General features: G+C 49.3%; 1 protein-coding gene across 4 annotated transcripts in view; it reads left to right on the top strand.

Moving 5' to 3' along the window:
* The window catches only part of LOC115084728 (serine-rich adhesin for platelets-like), an 859,145-nt gene that overhangs the window by 812,057 nt on the left and 30,044 nt on the right, over nucleotides 1-17,044 (top strand). The window lies entirely within an intron of this gene.

Here is a 17,044-nt window from a genome sequence, read left to right on the forward strand (position 1 = left end):
AGTCTAAGAAGTAAGATGGGAGAGTTAGAATGTATAGCAGCAGATGATGAGATTGACATAATTGGCATCACATAGACTTGGTGGAAGGAGGATAACCAATGGGACAGTGCTGTATCAGGGTACAAATTATATCGCAATGATAGGGAGGATCAACTTGATGAGGGTGTGGCACTTTATGTCCGGGAGGGTATTGAGTCCAACAAGATAAAGATCATACAAGACACTAAATGCTCAGTAGAATCTTTATGGGTAGAAATCCCATGGGTGTTGGGTAAGAGTATAGTGATAGGAGTATACTACCGTCTACCTGGACAAAATAGTCAGACAGATGATGAAATGCTAAGAGAAATCAAGGAAGCAAACCAATTTGGCAGTGCAATAATAATGGGAGATTTCAATTACCCTAATATTGACTGGGTAAATGTAACATCAGGACTTGCTAGAGACATAAAGTTCCTGGATGTAATAAACGATTGCTTCATGGAGCAATTGGTTCAGGAACCAACAAGAGAGGGAGCTATGTTAGATTTAATTCTTAGTGGAACGCAGGATTTGGTGAGAGAAGTAACGGTGGTGGGGCCACATGCAACAGTGATCATAACATGATCAAATTTAAACTAATAACTGGAAGGGGAACAATAAGTAAATCTGCAGCTCTAACACTAAACTTTCAAAAGGGAAACTGATAAAATGAGGAAAATAGTTAGAAAAAAACTGAAAGGTGCAGCTGCAAAGGTTAAAAGTGTTCAACAGGCTTGGACATTGTTTAAAAATACAGTCCTAGAGGCGCAGTCCATATGTATTCCATATAATAAGAAAGGTGGAAAGAAGGCAAAACGATTACCATCATGGTTAAAAGGTGAGGTGAAGAGGCTATTTTAGCCAAAAAAAATCCTTCAAAAATTGGAAGAAAGATCCATCTGTAGAAAATAGGATAAAACATAAGCATTGTCAAGTTAAGTGTAAAACATTGATAAGACAGGCGAAGAGAGAATTTGAAATGAAGTTGGCCATAGAGGCAAACACTCATAATAAAAACTTTTTAAAATATAACCGAAGCAAGAAACCTGTGCGGGAGTCAGTTGGACCATTAGACGACCGAGGGGTTAAAGGGGCTCTTAGGGAAGATAAGGCCATTGCAGAAAGACTAAATGAATTCTTTGCTTCTGTGTTTACTAATGAGGATGTTGGGGAGATACCAGTTCCAGAGATGGTTTTCAGGGGTGATGAGTCAGACGAACTGAATGAAATCACTGTGAACCTGGAAGATGTAGTAGGCCAGATTGACAAAATAAAGAGTAGCAAATCACCTGGACTAGATGGCATGCATCCTAGGGTACTGAAGGAACTAAAATCATTAAAATCATCCACTGTACCTGAAGCCTGGAGGGTGGCCAATGTAACCCCATATTTAAAAAAGGCTCCAGGGGCGATCCGGGTAACTATAGACCAGTGAGCCTGACTTCAGTGCTGGGAAAAATAGTGGAAAATATTCTCAAGATCAAAATTGTAGAGCACATAGAAAGATATGGTTTAATGGAACACACTCAACATGGATTTACCCAAGGGAAATCTTGCCTAACAAATCTGCTTCATTTTTTGAAGGGGTTAATAAACATGTGGATAAAGGTGAACCGGTAGATGTAATGTATTTGGATTTTCAGAGGCGTTTGACAAAGTCCCTCATGAGAGGCTTCTACGAAAACTAAAAGTCATGGGATAGGTGGCGATGTCCTTTCGTGATTACAAACTGGTTAAAAGACAGGAAACAGAGAGTAGGATTAAATGGTCAATTTTCTCAGTGGAAAAGGGTAAACAGTGGAGTGCCTCAGGGATCTGTACTTGGACCAGTGCTTTTCAATATATATATATATGATCTGGAAAGGAATACGACGAGTGAGGTTATCAAATTTGCGGATGATACAAAATTATTCAGAGTAGTTAAATCACAAGCACACTGTGATACATTACAGGAGGACCTTGCAAGACTGGAAGATTGGGCATCCAAATGGCAGATGAAATTTAATGTGAACAAGTGCAAGGTGTTGCATATAGGGAAAAATAACCCTTGCTGTAGTTACATGATGTTACGTTCCATATTAGGAGCTACCACCCAGGAAAAAGATCTAGGCATCATAGTGGATAATACTTTAAAACCGTCGGCTCAGTGTGCTGCAGCAGTCAAGAAAAGCAAACAGAATGTTAGGAATTATTAGGAAGGGAATGGTTAATAAAACGGAAAATGTCATAATGCCTCTATATCGCTCCATGGTGAGACCGCACTTTGAAGACTGTGTACAATTCTGGTCGCCGCATCTAAAAAAAAAATATATAGTTGCGATGGAGAAGGTACAGAGAAGGGCAACTAAAATGATAAAGGGGATGGAATAGCTCCCCTATGAGGAATGGCACGCCTAGTCATGATAGTGACACAATGGACTCTAGAATCTCAGTGGCACCAAGCCACTCAGCCCCTTTTGTCCTAACGACCCAGCTTCGTCTATCTCTTGCCTGGTGGACTCTCAAGACCAACTTACAAATAGCTCTTCCCTTCCAGCAACCAGCTTCTCAGGTGACCTTAACCATGGACGCCTCCAACCTAGGTTGGGGAGCCCATGTTGAAGGCCTTCAAACCCAAGGAACTTGGACAAAAGCCAAAGCGACCTAACAGATCAACTTCCTAGAGCTTCGAGCAATGCGGTACGCCCTTTATGCATTCATGGACCGTCTCCTGATTTATTCAAACAGACAACCAAGTTGCAGTGTAATACCTGAACAAACAGGGGGGCATGGGCTCTTACCTGCTCTGCCAAGAGGCGGCGCAGATTTGGGCCTAGGCCCTGTCGCACTCAATACTACTGCGAGCCATTTATCTGGCAGGCACACAGAATGCAGTAGCAGACCGCCAACCCCATGAGTGGTCTCTGGATCCCTCTGTTGCGAGCAGAATCTTCCACCAGTGGGGTCAGCCAAACATTGATCTCTTTGCATCCTATCAGAAACACAGAATGGAATGCTTCTGCTCCCGGCACAGGGACCGAAGAGCACCAACCATGGTTGCCTTCGCCCGCCCCTGGAATGCAGGTTTGCTATATGCATACCCTCCGATTCCGCTAATCAGCAAGAATCTCGTGAAGCTACAGCAGGACCAAGGCTTAATGATACTCATAGCCCTGTATTGGCCTCGACAAGTCTGGTTTCCCATACTTCTCGAACTATCTGTCCAGGAACCCATTTGCCTGGGTTTATGAGGTTTCCCAACCTCATAAAATATAATTACAGCAAATTGCATCACCCGAACCTCCAGACCTATCCCTGACAGCCTGGATGTTGAAAGGTTGATACTACAGCCTCTCAACCTTTCAGATTCCGTCCTGAAGTCCTTGTGGCTTCACGAAAGCCTTCCACGCGGAAGTCTTACCGCTCTAAATGGAAGAGCTTTACTGTGTGGTGCACACAGAAGGATAGGGATGTCTACGGTTACCGTTACCGTTGCCACCAGGGCCATTGTCGAGGCCATCGATGCTCTCATCTCATCCATGCCTCCATTGATTCCCTCAGTGCCTTCGTTGCGGTCGATGCCCCCATCGATACTGTCGGTGCCTCCATCCATGCCTTCCTGCCTCCTTCGATGCCCCTCATTGATTCTGTCAGTGCCATCGATGTTTACATCGATGAAACTGATCCCTCCATGAATTCCATCGACGCCCACATCGATGCCTTAGCTGCCCGGGTCGATTCCATCGATGCCCGAGTCAATGCCAGTGTCCTTTCCGTCGGTGTTTCCGTCGATGTTGTCGGTGCTCTGCCCATGCCGTCGACGCTTCCATCGATTGCCTTCGACGATACCCTCGATGCCGCCTTCAATGCCGCCATCGATACCGTCAGTACTACCGGAGCACCTAAATGCAATGCCCTCGACTAAACAAAATGCTCCATACTTCGGGTTCTTAACCAAACTCCCGTATCATCCTAGGGCACTAGACAGTGCCAGGAACAGTGCAGGCATGGTGACAGTCCGTCACAGCTCGCCATCCAAGACAGCGAGGGCATCCACCTCGGCGCTGTGGAAAGACCAGGCTGAGCACCGTGGCAATCATCATCACCGGCACGGTGATCGTCCGCCACCGACGCAATCCAGGACATTGGTGGCATCTTACTCTGTGCTGGAGAATGACCGGGCCGAGCAAGACATCGCTACTGCCACTGAAGCTGTCCGCACATCTGTGGCAGTTCCTCGGTGCTGGAGAATGACCGGGCCGAGCTCCGAGGGATAACTTATTCCGCACCGGCATCACAATCCATTGAGCCAATTGCAAAGCGGGCCCAGGTTCATGAGTCCCTGCGCTCCTCTGCACCCGAGGCGCGAGGCATTCCCACCGACACCGGTGCTGGGTACTGAGCAACCACTAATTAATGTGGAAGCGCCAGTAACGCCTAGCCTGTCTCCTCTGTGGCTGCGCTACCATACCAGCTTACAGAGTTTGAGCCGGACATTTACATCCCTCAGGCTGTCCTCGATGCCTTCCGAACTCCACGAAGCCATCGATATTCCCAGACTCGTCCTTCTGCGATCCACCACGAAGGACGGTAAATACTCTAATCCCGCTTCAGCAACAATCCCATCGAGACCTGGTCGCTAAATCGGGGCACATGGTTTTGAAAGGTTCTAGGTCGTATTCTCCTTCAAGAACTGTATTAGTGTCACATATCACTATTGCAAGCTATGTTTGACATAACACCAAGAGAACCTCTCTACCAATAATGTGGGATTGCATCGAGACGTACTCCCGTTGCCAGCAACGGGACTCCCTACTCCCTTATCTTCTGGTTCCTAATTACGGCCTGAAGTCCCAGATACATTAGCTGATCTGCTAGACACAAGATCCAGCAGACACTGCCTCAATTGCAAGCCCACCTTGAGACCTGGCGACAGCTCTCAATGTTTTCTTGCACAGCAGACAGAGATGCGGGTAGGACTTTTGCCGCTCATGCTCCTGCGGGAGTCCAGCTGATATCCAGATTACATCAGCTCTGCCAGTTGGACAGCTTCCTAGTCTCTCAACCTTGCCGGATATCAGAGCGGCCATCCCACTTAGTACCAGGGCTTGCGGTACAGTCCCCCGGACACTACAAGGCATGGGGGGGGGGGTGTTTAATCCCACTATTCCTTCTTTCAACAGAAAGCAGATGCTCTCCGCCCATCCTGGACCTCAGAAATGTCAACAACTTGCTTTCTTCAGAAGGGACAGGTAAAATGGTATCTCTCGTCAGGAGGAGAGAGGCAACCCACTTACCGCAGTAAGTGGGTTGCCTCTCTCCTCTAGTCTTTCTATGTGCTTCATAGTGAGTCAACAACATTCCAGTGCCAAGTTCTGCCATTCGCAGTAGCTTTGACAACTTCTGTATTTTTCTCTAGGGAGCAAAACATCATTCACGCTTTTCCTTGCATGGACAACTGCCTAATAGGAGTCAATCCAAGCAAGGAACTCTAAATTCTCCACGACTCACTATAAATCTACTACCTGGATTTCTGTTTCACTACCATAAATCCCATATGGAGCAGTTCTGGACGCTACAGTCGCAGCGAACTTCCTGCCCAACAACCGTTCCGACATCCTGTCAAATTCCTACACATCTCTGCGTGCATTCAACATAGCCTCAGCCCCTCAATTCTTTCATTGATGGGCCACGGGGTTTTTTCACTATCCACTTCACTATCACTTCACTATCCATGCCCAGATTGGCTATAAGATTCAGTGGATTTTCAAATATCAGTGGCTCTAAGCTGTTCAACTGCTTTCGTCCCTGATCCATATTACCGATCTAGAACCAAATCCTCAGATGGTCCTGGTCACAGTCACATTTACTTAGGGTTGAAGAGTTCGAATCCACATCTTCCCAACCCAATATAGGTCTATTCCGCTCCATACAGAGTTTCAAATCAACTTCCTGGAGCTTCGAGCCATGAGTTATGCCTTTTATGTATTAAAATACTGCCTCTGCAACACATCTTGCTGCAAACAGACAGACAGCATAGTGGCAATATGGAATTACAACACACAAGCACGCACAACCTCCTAGCTGCTCTGCTAGGAAGCTGCACAGCTCTAGCCTTCGGCCCTTGCACACTCCATGCTTTCCCGGGCCACTTATCTAACAGACTTTCCGAATGCACTAGCAGGCTTTCTCCATAGATCTGTCCATCCTCTCGATTGGTCTCTGACTACATGTGTAGCGAGCAAAATCTTCTAGCACTGAGGTCAACCAACCTTGCCCTCTGCGTCCGAATCGAACCATATGATGGACAGGTTCTCCCCCCTTCACATGTGTCTGAATGCGTTCCTACGGACGCCTTTGCTCGCTCTGCAACAAAGGCCTCTTTTATATGTGTCTTTTTCGATGCCTCTCATAGCCAAAGCTCTCATTATGCTACAACAGGACGGGGTTCACTGTTTCTCAGACCCACATCCTGACCGCGACAAGTATGCTTTCCCATACTTCTCAACCTATCACTTCAGTAACCAATTCGCCTGATCACAGGTCAGTCTCATATCACAGACTCACTGATGTTCTCAGGTACTGGTATCGTCACAACAGCCTTCCACACGTAAATCTTATCATTCAAAGTGGCATGATTTACCACATGGCACATACAAAAGGGTATTGGCCCCTTTTTCTACACCACTCCTTTTCTTTTATGCTTTCTAACATACCCTTGGATTCTGGTCCACAGACATCCTCCGCATGGGTACACCTCAGTTCCAATTCAGCGTACCGCTTGGGAGTGGGGTTGCCCGATTAACGGTTCAGCCCCTTCTGAGTCGGCTTACCATGGGTTATCCACTGCTTAAGCCGCCTCTATGTTCACTGATTACAGAATGGGGCCTACATTTAGTGCTTACAAGACTCGTACGTTCCCCGTTCGAGCCTTTGCATTCCTATAACTTTAACAGTCTGACATAGGAACTTCTTTCCCTCGTAGCCATCACTTCTGCTAACAGGGTCAGTGAGTTACACACCTTTGTTGCATACTCACACGACCCTGCGTTCCTCCATGACTGAGTGGTCCTACGTACTCACCCTCATCTTCTTCTTAAGGTAGACGCAGCCTCTCACCTTACTCAGAATATACTCTGCCCACTTTTTCCCAACGCCTCTCTCTCACCAGGGCGAGAGGGTTTTCCGCTCCTTGGACTGCAAGAGTGCACTTGCATTCTATCTAGACCGCACTACACTCCATAGGAATTACACCTAACTCTTTCCTTCTTTGACAAAGACAAGCTGCAAGTTTCAAGTGGGCAAACCTGACTCTACCAGACTGTATCGAATTCTGCTATGACACACCAGGCCTTCTCTCTAGGGATGAATGCAGACACATTCCATGACACCATCAGTACCACACTATCATTTAGTACCAATTGCCAACATCTGCTAGGCTGCAACATGGAGCTATCTTCACATATTCGCAGCCCCCTACTACTTATCAATGAAAGTCTGTCAAGACTCTGCCTTTGGCCAACCTGTCTTGAAAAGCTTTCGTCCACTATAATCCCCAACTCCTTCCACAATCAACTGCTGTGATGTCAGGCTGCCTCATCATTGCCAATAGCACCCCAATTATTGTGCCTCCGCAAATATGACTCAGCCTGTAGCTTGCTAATCACCCATATGTGAGGACTATCATCCTGCTTGTCCTGGGATAAAGCAAAATTGCTTACCTTTAATAGGTGTTATCCCAGGACAGTAGGATGTAGTCCTCACGAAACTCGCCCACCACCCCACGGAGTTGGGTCCGCATACGTTTCTTATTTTATTTTATTTTTCACTCGCACTTTTTGCTACAAATGAGACTGAAGGGAGAACACTGTGGACACAGGGATCATGGCATGCTGGGCATGCTCAGTGTGCCAGTGTCAGTCAAAGCTTTCTAGAAACTTTGACAAACGTTTTCTGTAATAGGGCTCTGTCCAGTGACGTCACTCATATGTGAGGACTACATCCTGCTATCCTGGGGATAACACCTATTACAGGTAAGCAACCGTGCACATAACTACATGCACAGCCACGTTTACAACTACACACACGCAAATGCATAGACAATGGCACTGGCGCCCAAGAAGGCCAGAAGGCACTCTCTTTGCTCAGCCTGCCACATAAGAGCCACGCAGCCTGAACTGGAGTCCTGCCTGTGTCATCATTGCGAAGAAGCCCAGGGAGAACCAATGCCTGGTCCCTTACTGTCGGGGGATGGGTCCGGGAATTACTACCGACGATAGCTCCCCGGATCTATGCATCTCCAAGATGGCTTCTCCACAGGAGGGCACCTCTGGGGCCCCCTACTCCGACTCCCCCTGGGATTAACATGGACCCAGTGCCCTTCTCCTGGTTGGAATTTTTCCAAGGGCTGCAAGCCTTCGTTCAGGTGCAATCAGCCCCGGCTGCGCTCCGGGCTCAACCCCTGCACAAGATCCTCCCGGCCCTGCTCGGATGCCTCGAGACATGCCTCGTCTAACCAAGAACTTCCCTGACAGGGACCCAGACACCTCAGATGATGAGGGTGACTCCCTGGAAGAAGGAGAAATCCCTCCTGGAATGGAACCATACTTCCCTTCTTCCACAAGGACGAATTACCAGCCCTTGTTTCCCAGACTCTGAAGACACTGGGTATTTGGCGGAACCAAAGAAGAACCCCAATCTTGGTGTCCCTTCATAAAGCCTCATGTTACTTTCCAATGATGGAAGCCATCCAGGAACTGATTGACCTGGAGTGGGATGCCCCGGAGGCCAGCTTCAAAGGGGGTCGGGCCTTGAAAGCCCTATACCCTCTAGAGCTAGCGACCAAGGAACGCCTACCTTTACCAAAAGTGGCGTCCACTTTTGGTAAACTTTAGGCGTTCCTTGGTCTGTGCCATCTCAAAGCGAACAACGATTCCTGTGAAGGGAGGGACTGCATTGAAGGATACTCAGGACAGACGATTGGAATCCATCCTTAAACAAGGCTTTACAACAGCAATGACACTGCAGATTGCTTCCTGCTGCGCACTGGTGGCATGTTCCTGCTTGCTCCTCTGTCAAGAGGCAAATAACTCCGGAACATATACTGGGTGAGACGATGGAACCTGCAGCAGCCTTTCTGACGGACGCAAGTTCAGACCTGGTGTACCTCAGCCAGGAGCATTGCCTCGGTAGTGGCAGCCAGAAGACAACTAAAGCTATGGAATTGGTCTGCGGCCACGACATCTAAGTGAATCTCACAAGAATCCCTTTAAAGGATCTCTCTTGTTCGGAAGCAAATTGGAGAAGTTAGCCAGCAAATGGGACGAATCCCCAGTGCCTCGGCTACCGGAAGATAGGAATAAAAGATCTCAGTGTCTCTCTCCCTGAAGAACCAAGGGCAGAGGCTCGCAACGCTTTAGATCCTACAGGAACCCGCAGTTCAAGATCCCAGCCCTTTCAGAGCATGGGTGGAGCCTGCCTGGGGGCAGGCTCCAGCCGTGCTCCACAATGAGAATGGGCCGACCCATCCACAGGAAGAGGAGATAGGGGGTCAACTTGCCCTCTTCTGCCAAAGATGGGTTTAGATAACTTCAGACAAATGGATACTAAACATCATTCGAGAAGGCTACTCTCTGGAGTTCCGCAGCATCTCTTGAGACAAATTTATGATGTCACCCTGCCACTCCCTCACCAAGAGATTGGCAGTGGAAACCACTCTAACAATACTACTCAGTCTGAAGGCAATAACTCCGGTTCCCACGCCCCAACAAAATACGGGGCGCTAATCCATCTATTTTATCGTTCCAAGAAGGAAGGATCTTTCCGGCCCATCTTGGACCTCAAGAACATCAACCGGCATCTGCGGATACTACACTTCCGCATGGAAACTCTTCGATCAGTCATAATGGCAGTACAACCAGGAGAGTTTCTAACCTCCCTGGACCTCTGTGAAGCCTACCTTCACATTCCAGTCCATCAGGACCACCAGTGTTTTCTACGCTTTGCGATACTGGGTTACCATTACCAGTTCCGAGCGCTTCCCTTTCGGCTCCTAGCAACCACCCCCAGAACATTCTCCCAAAATTATGGTGGTCGTGGTGGCAACACTGAGGAAGGAAGGGATCTTGGTACACCCTTACCTGGACGACTGGCTGATCAGGGCAAAGTCTTCGGAAGAGAGCCGGCAGGTGACCAGCAGAGTCAAGAACCTACTGCAGGAACTCGGTTGGGTCGTGAACTCGGGCAAGAGCAGTCTGCAGCCCTCTCAATCTCTAAAGTACCTGGGGGCCCGTTTTGGCACCAAACAGAACAAAGTTTTCCTCCCTCTCCCGAGGAAAAGGAAACTGATTGAACAATTACGACGATTGATGACCAATGCACGCCCCAAGGTATGGGACTACCTTCAAGTCCTTGGCCTCATGGCATCAACCCTGGAGGTCGTCCCATGGGCAAGGGACCATATGCGACCGCTCCAGCGCTCCTTACTGTCACAATGGAATCCACCATCCCAGGACTACTCATTCGCCTCCAACTACCAGCAGATGCGTTCTCAACTCCAGTATTGGCTACAGGAAGACCACCTAAGCAGAAGAGTAAGCCTATCCCCACCAACTGGACTTTGCTCATCATGGATGCGAGCCTGCGAATGTGAGGAGCCACAGGAACTGACAGCCCAGGGACAATGGAACAAGGGAAGAGGCGGAATGAAACATAAACCGCCTGGAAGCTCAGGTAGTCAGACTACCGTGCCTGCGATCAGCCACAGACTCCAAGGCAAAGCGATTTGAATAATATCGGGACAAAGCTACAATGGTTGCTTTCATCAACCGCCAGGGAGGAACCAGGAGCCAGCAGGAGATAGACCCTCTCCATGGCATGGGTGGGGAGATAAACCTACAAGGGATCTCGGCCCTCCCACATCGCAGGAAAAGATAACATCTCAGCAGACTTCCTCAGCAGAGAATGCCTGGACCTGGGAGAATGGATGCTGTCGACCACAGCCTTCCAACTGGGGCCTCCCAGCCATTGATCTACTGGCCACCCATCTCAGTGCCCAAGTCCCCAGGTTCTTCAGCGGCAGATGAGAGCCACACTCCCAAGGGATCGACGTTCTCGTCCAGACTTGGCCAGAGGAAGACTTACTGTATGCCTTCCCCCCATGGCCGCTACTAGGCAAGGTCATCCGCAGATAGACATCACAGGGGACTAGTTCTACTAGTGGCCCCGGATTGGCCAAGACGACCATGGTACGCAGACATGCAAAGACTCCTTGCGGGGAACCCTCTGTACCTACCTCCAGACAGGGCCCGATTCTTCACGAAGATCCGTCTCTATTTTCTCTTACGGTCCTGGCCCTTGAGAGGACTTGCCTGAGAAGCACGGTTACTCAAAGGCCGTGATTGACACCCTGCTCCAAGCACGCAAGTTCTCCACATCACTGTCACACATACGGATCTGGAGAGTATTCAAAGCCTGGTGCGAGGACCACGGGATACTCCGCGGACAGCCAAGATCCCCATGATTCTGAAGTTCCTACAGGATCGTATGAAGAAGGGTTTCTCACTCAAACTCCCTCAAGGTTCAAGTAGCCGCACTGTCCTGCTTCAGAGCTGAAGTTGGACAGTATCCAGCTATCAGCCCAACTGGATTTGTCCCGCTTCCTGAAAGGGGTTAAAACAACTCCGACCATCCCAAAAGTGGCCGGAGCCTCTATGGAATCTCAATCTAGTATTAGACTTCCTAGCTGATGCTTCCTTCAGACCAACACGCGGTCTGTAACTAAGCTTCTTAACTAGACGTTATTCCTGGTGGCAATATGTTGAGCTCGTGCAACTGAACTACAGGCACTATCCTGTCGGGAACCGTTCCTTAGGTTCACTCCTGGAACCATACAGCTGCGCACCATCCCCTCCTTCCTACCGAAAGTGGTTTCCGAGTTTCACTTGAACCAAGCATCTCACTACCATCTCCGGATGAACATAAGGACTCTGAAGACTCAGCCTTCTTCGCCATCTAAATGTTGGCAGACTCCTAGTGCGGTACCTGGAAAGATCGGAAACTGGTCCGCAAAACAGATCGCTTTTTGTTCTTCACAGCGGGAAGAAAAAAAGGGGAATGCCTCGTGGGCAACCATAGCCTGCTGGATCAAAGAAGTAATCAGGCAGCCTACATAGAGGTAGGAAAGCCCTTACAACTACAGGTTAAGGCTCATTCTACGAGGGCACAGGCAGTTTCTTGGGCAGAAACCAAGCTGCGTCACCTGCCGAGATCTGTATGGTGGCAATGTGGTCTTCCATCACACCAACCTCCAGGTTCTACCACCTGAATGTTCAAGCCCGAGAAGACGCAGCCTTCGTAAGGGCAGTACTAAGTGGGCCATGGGCAGCCTCTTGCCCTGTCAGGACCAGGACTCAGGACCAGTCCTGAGTCCTGGTCCTGAGTCCATCTTGGCTACACGCTAGAAATGGAGAAATTACTTACCTGATCATTTCGTTTTATCCCAGGACAAGCAGGATGCTAGTCCTCACATGTGGGTGACGTCACTGATGGAGCCCTATCACGGGAAAACTTTATGTCGAAAGTTTCTAGAAAACTTTGACTGGCCCTGTGAGGCCACTGAGTATGCCCAGCATGCCATGATATTCTCTGCCCACAGGGGTCTCTCTTCAGTCTTCGTTTTCCGCGCTGCTGTAGGCATCGCGGAGCAGGAGCCGTTGTGAGTCTCTCACAACAATTTTCTGATTGAAAAGTCACATTTTTCAATAGTATTTTCTCCCATCGGGATCTCTCAGGGTTTTTCACCGGCTGGTGAGTACCTCTTGTCTCAGTTTTACTCTTGAGTAAAATATAAATTTTCTCTCACGAATTCCCACATTCCCAAATTCCCACATTTCAAAAATGCCCTATATGTAACCGGACAATTTCTATCACCAACCCACACCTCGAGGTGTGGTGATGTGTCTCTGTGAAAACACGATGTCAACACTTGCCCAAAGTGCACGGAGATGACAGTAAAAGGAAGGAAGGCTCTTCAAGAAAAAATGGAACATTTGTTCCATCTCCAACTTCCTCCCCATCTTCCTCGACGTCGTCGAAATAGTCTCCGACGGAGCTACCAAACGGGTCCTGATCAAAAAAACATCGTCTGGAAGGATCAGGGGATCACCCATCTCCAGCTTTGTCGACAGCATCGATGAAATCAGTCGGGCAGCACAAGACAAAGCATCGACATCCATCCACCTCCAAGCTCTTCCCCCGGAAGAATCGAGCGCAAAGCGGCCATGGAACCAGGAAAACGCTGGTTACTTCAACGCCTGGGCCTGTTCAAAAGGAAACATCGACGCCTGAACCTCCACAGGGCTCTGTGGAGGATTTGCCACCACAGCCTCCGCCACTGCATACAACTGCTCTGACTTCACCAGTTTGTAACGCCGGAATTGTCTGATTTATCAGGCAAGCGGTTATCCAAGCTCTTAAGGAGCAGCAAGCAACTCCAGCAACCCCGCCGATGCCGGTGTCTTCAGCACCAATGCCGGTAATAACACCAATGCCGAATGCCAGTGCCAGGATCGAACTCGATACTGTTCTGTGTTCACGAAGGAGGACCCTGGAGAAGGATCGTCCCTAGGTTAACAAGATACTGGAGGGGAGTGGAGTAGATGTAACTCCATTAACAGAAGAAAATGTATGGGAAGAGCTGGGGAAACTGAAAGTAGACAAAGCCATGGGACCTGATGAGGTCATCCCAGATACTGAGGGAGCTCAGAGATGTGCTGGCGGGTCCGCTGTGTGACCTGTTCCATAGATCCCTAGAAACGGGAGTGTGTGCCGAGTAATTGGAGAAGAGCTGTGGTGGTTCCGCTTCACAAGAGTTGGGAACAGAGAGGAGGCTGGTAACTACAGACCGGTTAGCCTCACTTCGGTGGTGGGAAAAGTAATGGAGTCACTGTTGAAAGAGAGAATAGTGAACTATCTACAGTCGAGAGCATTGCTGGACCAGAGGCAGCATGGATTCACCAGGGGAAGATCCTGTCAGACAAATCTGATTGACTTTTTTTGACTGGAAGAGCACTCGATTCATCTACTTGGATTTCAGCAAGCTTTTGATACGTCCCCCGCACAGGAGACTGGTGAATAAAATGAGAAGCTTAGGAGTGAGTGCCGAGTGTGGTGACCTGGATTGCAAACTGATTGACGGACAGAAGACAATGTGTGATGGTAAATGGAGCTCTCTCTGAGAGAGGGAGGTTTTAAGTGGTGTACCACAAGGATCGGTTGTTTGGGACCGGTCCTGTTCATATTTTTGTGAGTGACATTGGCGTACGGGATAGAAGGTAGGTTTTGTCTATTTGCAGATGATACTAAGATCTCAACAGAGTGGACACGCTGGAAGGAGTGGAGAGAATGAGACGGGATTTAAGGAAGCTGAAGAGTGGTCCGAAGATATGGCAGCTGAGATTCAATGCCAAGAAGGGCAGAGTCATGCATATGGGGAGTGGAAATCCGAATGAACTGTATTCGATGGGGGGAGAGAGGGCTGATGTGCACGGAGCAGGAGAGAGACCTTGGGGTGATAGTGTCTAAACAATATGAAGTCTGTGAAACAATGCGACAAGGCTATAGCAAAAGCCAGAAGAATGCTGGGCTGCATAGAGAGAGGAATATTGAGTAAGAAAAGGGAAGTGATTATCCCCTTGTACAGGTCCTTGGTGAGGCCTCACCTGGAGTACTGTGTTCAGTTCTGGAGACCGTATCTACAAAGAGACAAGGACAAGATGGAGGCGGTACAGAGAGAAGGGCGACCAGGAAGGGTGGAGGGTCTTCATCGGATGACATACGAGGAGAGATTGAACAATCTAAATATGTACTCCCTGGAGGAAAGGAGGAGCAGGGGTGATATGATTCAGACTTTCCGATACTTGAAAAACTTTAATGATCCAAAGACAACGACAAACCTTTTCCGTCAGAAAAAAATCAGCAGAACCAGAGGTCATACGAGCTGAGGCTCCAGGGAGGAAGACTAAGAAACCAATGTCAGGAAGTATTCTTCACGGAAAGGGTGGTGGATGCCTGGAATGCCCTTCCGGAGGAAGTGGTAAAGTCTAAAACTGTGAACGACTTCAAAGGGGCGTGGGATAAACACTGTGGGCGGATTTTAAAAGCCCTGCTCGCGTAAATCCGCCCAGATTTACGCGAGCAGGGCTTTGCGCGCCGGTGCGCCTATGTTCCATAGGCCTACCGGCGCGCGCAGAGCCCCGGGACTCGCATAAGTCCCGCGGTTTTTCGAGGGGGGCATGTCCGGGGGGGGGTGTCGGATCGGCGCAGGGCGTTTTGGGGGGCGGGACGCGGCGTTTCGGGTGCGGGCCCGGGGGCGTGGTTTCAGCCCAGGGCCCGTGGGTTTCAGCCCAGGGCCCGTGGTTTCAGCCCGGGCGGTCCGGGGGCGTGGCCGCCCCAGCCGGAACCTCCCCCAGGTCGCGTCTCGGTGCGCTAGCGGCCCGCTGGCGTGCGGGGATTTACTTCTCCCTCCGGGGAGGCGTAAATCCCCCGACAAAGGTAGGGGGGGGGTCTAGATAGGGGCCGGGGGGTGGGTTAGATAGAGGAAGGGAGGGGAAGGTGAGGGGAGGGCGAAAGCGAGTTCCCTCTGAGGCCGCTCCGATTTCGGAGCGCCTCAGAGGGAACGGCGGCAGGCTGCGCGGCTCAGCGCACGCCGGCTACACGACATTGGGCAGCCTTGCGCGCGTCCGATCCTGGATTTTAGCTGATACGCACGGCTACGCGCATATCTACTAAAATCAGCGTACTTTTGTTTACGCCTGGTACGCCAACAAAAAAGTACAGCGAAGGCGCACTTTCTTAAAATCTACCCCCTGTGGATCCATCAAGTCTAGAGGGCGTGAATAAAGAGGAGGCAGCAAAAACACTGCACGGAAGCGGCAGTAAGCCACAGAGGCATTCAAACACTGCACGGAGCGGCAGTAGCCACAGAGGCATTCACGGAGCGGGATGCCAGTGGCCAGTAGTTGGTGGTTCCACCTTCACAGAGCAGAAGGATGGAGGGCTGCCATCTCCAAAAAAAAACAAAAAACAAAAAAACAAACAAAAAAAATAAAAACAGGGGTGGGTAGAGTATGGGGTAAGGGTGTGGCCTACTTGTTACAGCAGTTGCTACCCCTAATTGAGCTGGACGTTCACTTGGATGCAGATACGGCGCTGCTCTCTAAATTGGTGGTGGGGGTGGAGGGGAATTAGGGCTGGAGGGTACTGGAAGTCAATAGTAAACAGGTGGGAGAGAAAAAAGGGAAAAAAATGGATAAAGTGCGTAGCTTGCTGGGCAGACTAGATGGGCCATTTGGTCTTCTTCTGCCCGTCATTTCTATGATACCCGCACCGAGGCTGATTACTGCATCGACATCGATTCATGCACAGATACTGACGGTTTCATTTGGTGCCGACATCGATACCAACACAATTACTGTCTTCTACACCATTACTGCACTTCCATCGATACCAGCATCGATACCAACCTCCATGCCATCGATGCAGCCTGCTGTCTGGGGATCCAGAAAAGCACTATTTGGCATTCTTTCAAAATCTCTTTAGAAGATATCAAGATGTTATCGATGCCCTTCCATCAAAACCATCAGAGGACACTTCACCAGAATACCCTCTGATGATCCACAACCAGGGCCTTCGGGCCTTCATCAACCACGAAGATCTCCCCCGCTCTCTCCATACAGGGATGACCCAATGACACCTGGGACAATGATCATACTGATACATCCTCGGAGGACTTCATGTCAGAGCCTTCACCTCCAGACCAAAGAAAAAAGTCTCCACCAGAGGATTTGTCTTTTACCACCTTTATTCAAGAGGATGGCGGATACCATACCCTTAAGCTGGTTGCAGAAGAAGATACAAGACGACAAACTTTGGAGGTGCTTCAATTTGTCGGACCCTCCAAAACAGGTATTGGCTATTCCAATACATGAGGTACTGCTGGATCTCCAACATCGTATCTGGGAGCACCCATATTCTGTCTCTGCTG

Source organism: Rhinatrema bivittatum, chromosome 2 (genome assembly GCF_901001135.1).
Source record: "Rhinatrema bivittatum chromosome 2, aRhiBiv1.1, whole genome shotgun sequence".
In the NCBI taxonomy this organism is placed as follows: domain Eukaryota; kingdom Metazoa; phylum Chordata; class Amphibia; order Gymnophiona; family Rhinatrematidae; genus Rhinatrema; species Rhinatrema bivittatum.